Source organism: Drosophila melanogaster, chromosome 2L, assembly GCF_000001215.4.
Source record: "Drosophila melanogaster chromosome 2L".
In the NCBI taxonomy this organism is placed as follows: domain Eukaryota; kingdom Metazoa; phylum Arthropoda; class Insecta; order Diptera; family Drosophilidae; genus Drosophila; species Drosophila melanogaster.
In genome coordinates this window covers 15963938-15970046 of record NT_033779.5, presented here as the reverse complement: position 1 = coordinate 15970046, position 6109 = coordinate 15963938, and positions in this window count along the sequence as shown.

Here is a 6109-nt window from a genome sequence, read left to right as displayed (position 1 = left end):
GGGTGTGGTGGAAGGACGAGGAGTGCTTGCAGGATCAACACTGTATTGCATGGCATGCATTTTTTGCTAGCTGCTTGCCAAAAGTTGGTCATTAGCGTTGTTTTCCTGCACTGATGTTGCTGCTGTTGCCGCGGGGCAGAAAGCGGAAAAGTAAATAACAATTAAAACAATTTTTGTGTGCAATGCAAAAATCTCCTAATGACTTCGAGCTCCCTGAGGTCAAGGATAAGCGCTGAGCTGGCTTTTGTTGCCAGAAGTTGTTGCATATTTTCGAATATTTATCGAAAAGTGATTTTCCTCTTCCCCAAGAGATTAATGAAGGAAGTGTATGGCAGGTTCCTGGACATAAATATTCCCAGAGTTAAATGGAATCCAATTAGCAAGCAGTTTGTATTTTTGCAAGAGATTATTTCTAATAGACGAACTTGTAGTCAGGAATATCTCTGTTTTGACTAGCTGCTGAATAATAAATTAAACAATTCTATGCGGCATAAAATCACCTCCAATCGCATGACCCTCGTCGGGTTGCTGCCCAAAAATAAACATAAAATTTTACCTTTTGCCAGCGATACGCATATAAATCTATTATAATCACTTTGACGCCGCAACAAATTATCATTGAGTGTGTCCTCCAACCCGTAAGAAAGTCGGTATAAATCTCTAGGGAAATGCCAAGCCATTGCTCCAAAAAAAAGAGGAAATGTCAAGCCAAGCAAAATATCTAAGGGATATGGTAAATCAAGCAACATAAATCATTTAAATGATTACAGCTTAACTTTTGACGCTTTTGAGCGAAATTAAATGAAGGATCAGTCGGGATGGCATAGAATGAATTGGGGTTTGGGACCCAGCCAAGCCATCATAAAAATTATTTATTTGCTTTGAAGAACCAGAAATAGGAGCGCCAGCAGAAATGTAACCCAAATCTATGTAAGTGAATCAAGAGAAATCACTTAAGTATATTTTTATGCTGGACATGCCGTCCGGAATTACAAATACAAGACGGCACGCACGCACGCACAGGAGCAGAGGACCATAACCAGATCCTAGAACAGAAACTGAGGCGCAAACTGAAGAAGGACAAAGGCAGGACTCTACGGTGAGGCGGTGTGTCCGTCGGACGGTCGGCGGTTTTGTGGGGCTGTCATTTGCCCCCGGGGGCTTTTGCCTATATGCGATGGGGAATAGGAGTGAAACCGGGAGTTCGAGGAAATGGGGGGACCGAAGAAGAGCCATCAAAAGGACATCAACACGTAGCAAATAAAAGAAATGCCACAAGGATATGCCGTCGCTTCTTCGGATGCTCTTTGGCCAATGCTACATTGCAAAATTATTATGATTTATATGGCCTTTGGGAATGCGCACTAAAACACACTAGCACACTCTCGTTCGGACAGAGAGTGCAGAAGGAAACAGAAATCGGGGACAGACAGCCGACACTGGGAGTGTCGCACAAAGGACTTGGCCAGGATACGTAGTATACTTTCAGGCGAGTCGTCGCATTGGCCGCAAAACTTTTGCCCGCTGCGACAAAATAGGAAACTTTCTTGGCATAATTCTTTCTATTTTCCTTTCGCCTGTCGTCGTGTTGCCGCTCAAGTTCCCGCCAGCGTCGCTTTTGCCATTCTGCGAAATTAGGTTAACACTGACGAATTAAGGACATTAGCGTCATAAAGAAATAAGTAATGAAAAGAGCAGCCAGTTGGCCATTTTTGCCGAGTGCATAAAGCGCCAGAAACAACAGGAAAACAAAACCAAAAAGTTGGCTAGCATTTATTTTTAACTGCAGTCAAAATAAGAACGTATTTTTTAGTGGAAATTTATTTTGCAAGGGATCCAATTATAAAAGCTTTCTTTTTTAAATAAATTCGTTAAATTACATCTTATACATCAATTCAATTATAAATGCACTGCATGCTTTCTTAACAACATGCCAATCGACGACTTCGCTGCCATCTGCATACGCATATTCTGCAGCTAATAAAATATTGATTTATTAAATTATGCCCCAGCGAAGACGATTCGCTTGTCAATATTTTGCAAATTTGTGTTGCCATCAAACCAGCTGCCTGCTGGCCCAAAGAATCCCCTTTTATTCCGCCCCTGTCACCACACACACGGCTTATAGCGGCCCCCGGCAACTGCCACGCCTCCCAACGCCCATCATCCCGCAAGATTCTCTGTTGGCCTTCGTAAAGTGCTTTTTAAAATCCCGCCCGGAGCATTTTGTTTGTTTGCATCATTGGCAGCTGTTGGTGGCCAGCTCTTGATTCTGTGGGCGGTTTGGAAATCGAGGAGGCCCGGGGTGCGGCAACCGCACAACTTTAAATTTGTTGGACACCCCTTTCTCCTACGGGCTTTGTTTGTCCCGCTCAATAAAGCATCTTTGACGTATGGTTTACGCCGCTCCATAATCACCCTTTCTTACCCGTTTGCCAACCGAAAACCCTTCCAAGCACGATAAAAATATGAACGGAAGCTTTAGAGCTCAGCCGCAACCTCAAGTCCAGAGTTGTCCCTTTAACCGCACTGAAAAAAAAAAACCGTTTAGTTTAACTGTCGGCATGATACGGAGATCTCGGAGAAATCGGAAAATATATTATTTTGTTTTTTTTTATCTAGATGTTTGAGAGAGAAAAAGCTATATTTCAGAAATTTGTTATAAATGAGGTAGATCTGGAATAGTTCTGATTTAATTGCTGTTTTGCGAAGTGCATTTGTCCTTGCCTCTCTGTCACCCCAAATGCCATCCTCTCGTTCTGCCACTCCAACCCAGTTACTGTCTTTTACACTGTTTATTGATGCTTTTGTTGTAGTTTTCTGCTGCTGCTGTCGCAGACATTTGCTGACGTCTATTATGCCTTTTTATAGAAATTTTCTTCGGCTCTCGAATAGCAACAACTTTTCGGGAAAACTCAGTAAAGGGAGAAAGGGGTGTTGGAGGAGTACTGGTCTTAGTTTACAACATTGTCTTGCGGTTGCTGCAAGCAAAATGGTTTTATGCAAAAATTTTCCATTGCCAGTTTTTTGGGTCTATTTTTGGGGAAACTGTTTAAAAGTTTGGAGTGGAAAATTTCCGCCATGGCGACAAGCTCCCTGTAATGGATTATGATCAATCAGCAACTTGAAATAAGCCCAGCTACACAATTTGTTAAACTGTTAAACCACAAACTAAATAATGATTGTATTGCATTAGATTCACGAAATAAAATATTTTAATGGCTTCATAGAAAGTTTTCTGCACTTTCCATTAAAATTCATATTGATTGAGCTTGGTTGAACTGTGTACAATATAACTAAAGTACTACTAGTAAAACTCACAGACGGAATATGAGTGTGGTTTATCTCAGGCTCATATCCTCACCCATGGCACTGGCAAACTCTAATCTCTTTTTCGCCATGTAATGAAGGACGCAATTAGACAAGCTAAAGCCCCAAGCAACCCAAGACTAAACCGAAATACAACCGAATTTTTCCGTTCCCTACATACCTGACTTCCGCTCCACAGGATGCAGGACCCGGCTGCCATTTCCCCTGGCCACAAACTGCAGTCGAGGGAGAGACAAACTGCTATTATGGCACACGATAAAAAGTAAATGGCAGAGAAAGAAGAGAAAAGGCAACGAAACGGGGGGGTTAAATAAAAAATCGGAAGCCGAAAGCGGGCGCATAAAAATTGCATTAAAATTGCCACGCGGACATCCGCAATGGACCCCGAACTCCATTCCGAGATCGGAATAGCCCAGGTCTTCGTTGTCCGGACCCCCGAAATGCAGCGGAAATGCAAAAGTAGACGGAAGTGCAAGTTGTGCAAGAAACTCTGCATCGAATTCTGGGTGGGAGCAAAATTAAATGTTTCCGGAAAGGGTGCCGAAATACAAGCCGCCGACTGACATCCCGGAATGGAACTTCAAACAATTTTATTGTCATTTGCCGGGCGCCATTTTGGCGGTTTATTGCATCCACTTTGGGCTTTCATTATGGGGAGGGGGGCACCTTTGACCACCAGAATCATCGCTGTCCCCTGGTCACCAGCCTTACTTGCCTTCCGTCCGTGTCTAACTTGGCACATCATTTAGCGACAGCAAATTCCCGTACAGCCTGACTTGGTCACTTGTCGCCTCGACACTGCCGCCTTACATCCATTAATCAATCAAGTTCCTTTCTTTTAGCGGCATATTTTCCTGGATTCGGTCAAAGGACTCTCGAATTCACACACGCACTCTGCGACAATTAGCGCCCAGTTCCGGGACTTATGCGCTTCCTTCAAGTGTTTTCCGTTAATGAGCGACAACTTTTGGCCTCGCAACAACTGCCTGGTGCTTTTTTATGGTATCTCAAGCATAGGTGGCGGATTGCAGGCTAGTTTTGAAATATATTTTTTAGGTTTCGTTTTGGTTTAATTCCATTCAGTAGCTTAAAGTTGCATCTAAGCATCCTAGCTAGGTTTATTGTTCGGGGGCTGGAAAAACATAATTTATATCAGATAACATTTAATATTTTCAATATTTTGAATTTGGCGTAAAATAAAAGAAAGCAAAACACTTGCTAAAATCTCAGGTTTTTGCCTACATTTCCTTGGCCAACCTATGACTCTAGAAGTAGTTGCTAAGCTCGCCCCCTCGCACTGAACTTCGCACGCCCATGAACCGAGTTGGCTCATCAACTCTCGCTTCATTAGCTGCACACTCCAAAGGCCAATGCCAAGAGGTGAAAAAAGGAAGAGAGCCCTACTACATACGTATATTTTCGGAAAGAAGCTGCTACTACTTGCAGACAATAAACCAGCGGGAAAAAGAAAAGCTCTGGGAGCCGAGCAGGTCAAAGTTACACAAAAGGAAAAACTTGAACGGAGGCAGTAATAGCAACAAAAACCACAACAAGGAGCGACAGGAACTGCTGCTCCTGCTGGCTTTTCCCACCCACAATGCCGACCGCATCGCAGGCGTCGTTGTTGTTGTTGTTGTTGGTTGTTGGCCGTCCTGTTTTCCAGCCTGTGGCTGATTGATCTCGTGGGAAATTTTGCACAGTTGATGCAACCAACGGCAGCAGGGACAAAAGAAAAAAGTACAAAAAAGTAGTAGAAAAAAAGCATAGAATACGGAAAATAAAACGTAAGTTTTCCCCCCGTATTTGCCACTTCTTTTGTTTCGGCTCTTGCGTTTTGTTTTTCATCTCGTTTATTCTTTCGCTGGCGCACACGAAAATTAACTTAATGTCACTTACACTTTAGTGCTTTGGGTTAATTTGGTTAGATTATTGTTAATATCCTTTGGGGTGCTCTTGGCCACGGTGTTACTGCCTTCGAGAGTGTGTGAAGGTCCTGGCCGAGGACTTTTCGCACCACTGAGCTGCGGGGCCCATTAAGAGTTTAGGCTGTTCTAAAATTTTCCACATAAAAATGATGCATTGGTCCCGGTCGAAAGTTTGTGTATTGCTTTCGGCCAGAGATTTGACAAACACATAAATATATCTACGAAGTTGTCCGTTGCATGGATGTGATGAAAATTAAATATATTTTAAAACATTGAATCTTTAAATATCTTTAAACTTTATTTATCATTTACATTTGACCTCAAATATTTTATACCATCTAAGGTTCTTAAAGCCGCGAAACTCCAATAAAAGCATAAAAAATCAGCAATATGGCAAATAAATTTAAACAGTATTCATCGGCTTTTAGGCACGTGTTGGCGCTAAAACTTTCCAAGGGAACAGATTGCCCTCCATATTCATAAGTCAATTGAAATTTATGACACATGCCGTCCCACTGCGCAAATACTTTGTTTATCTCTGGAAAAATATTTATATATGTGCGGTCGTAGGACCCACCCCATTTTTTCGACTTGGCATAATAATTTACAAAGCATTTTACGCTTCGCTTCGCCTGCCATTTGCATTAGCCGCAAAGTCAGTTTACCAATTTAGGAGCGAAGGAATAAATATGTTTGCAATGTTAATGTAAATATAAGTAGGATGCCTGATCTCCGATTTGTTTCACTGTTTTTAATGTGTCTCAGGTGCTGATTCGTCGGATGCAGGAGAAGTAGACGTATAAAAAATGGACACTTAACAAATGGATTTCGCGAATTGTCAAAAAAATGATCCA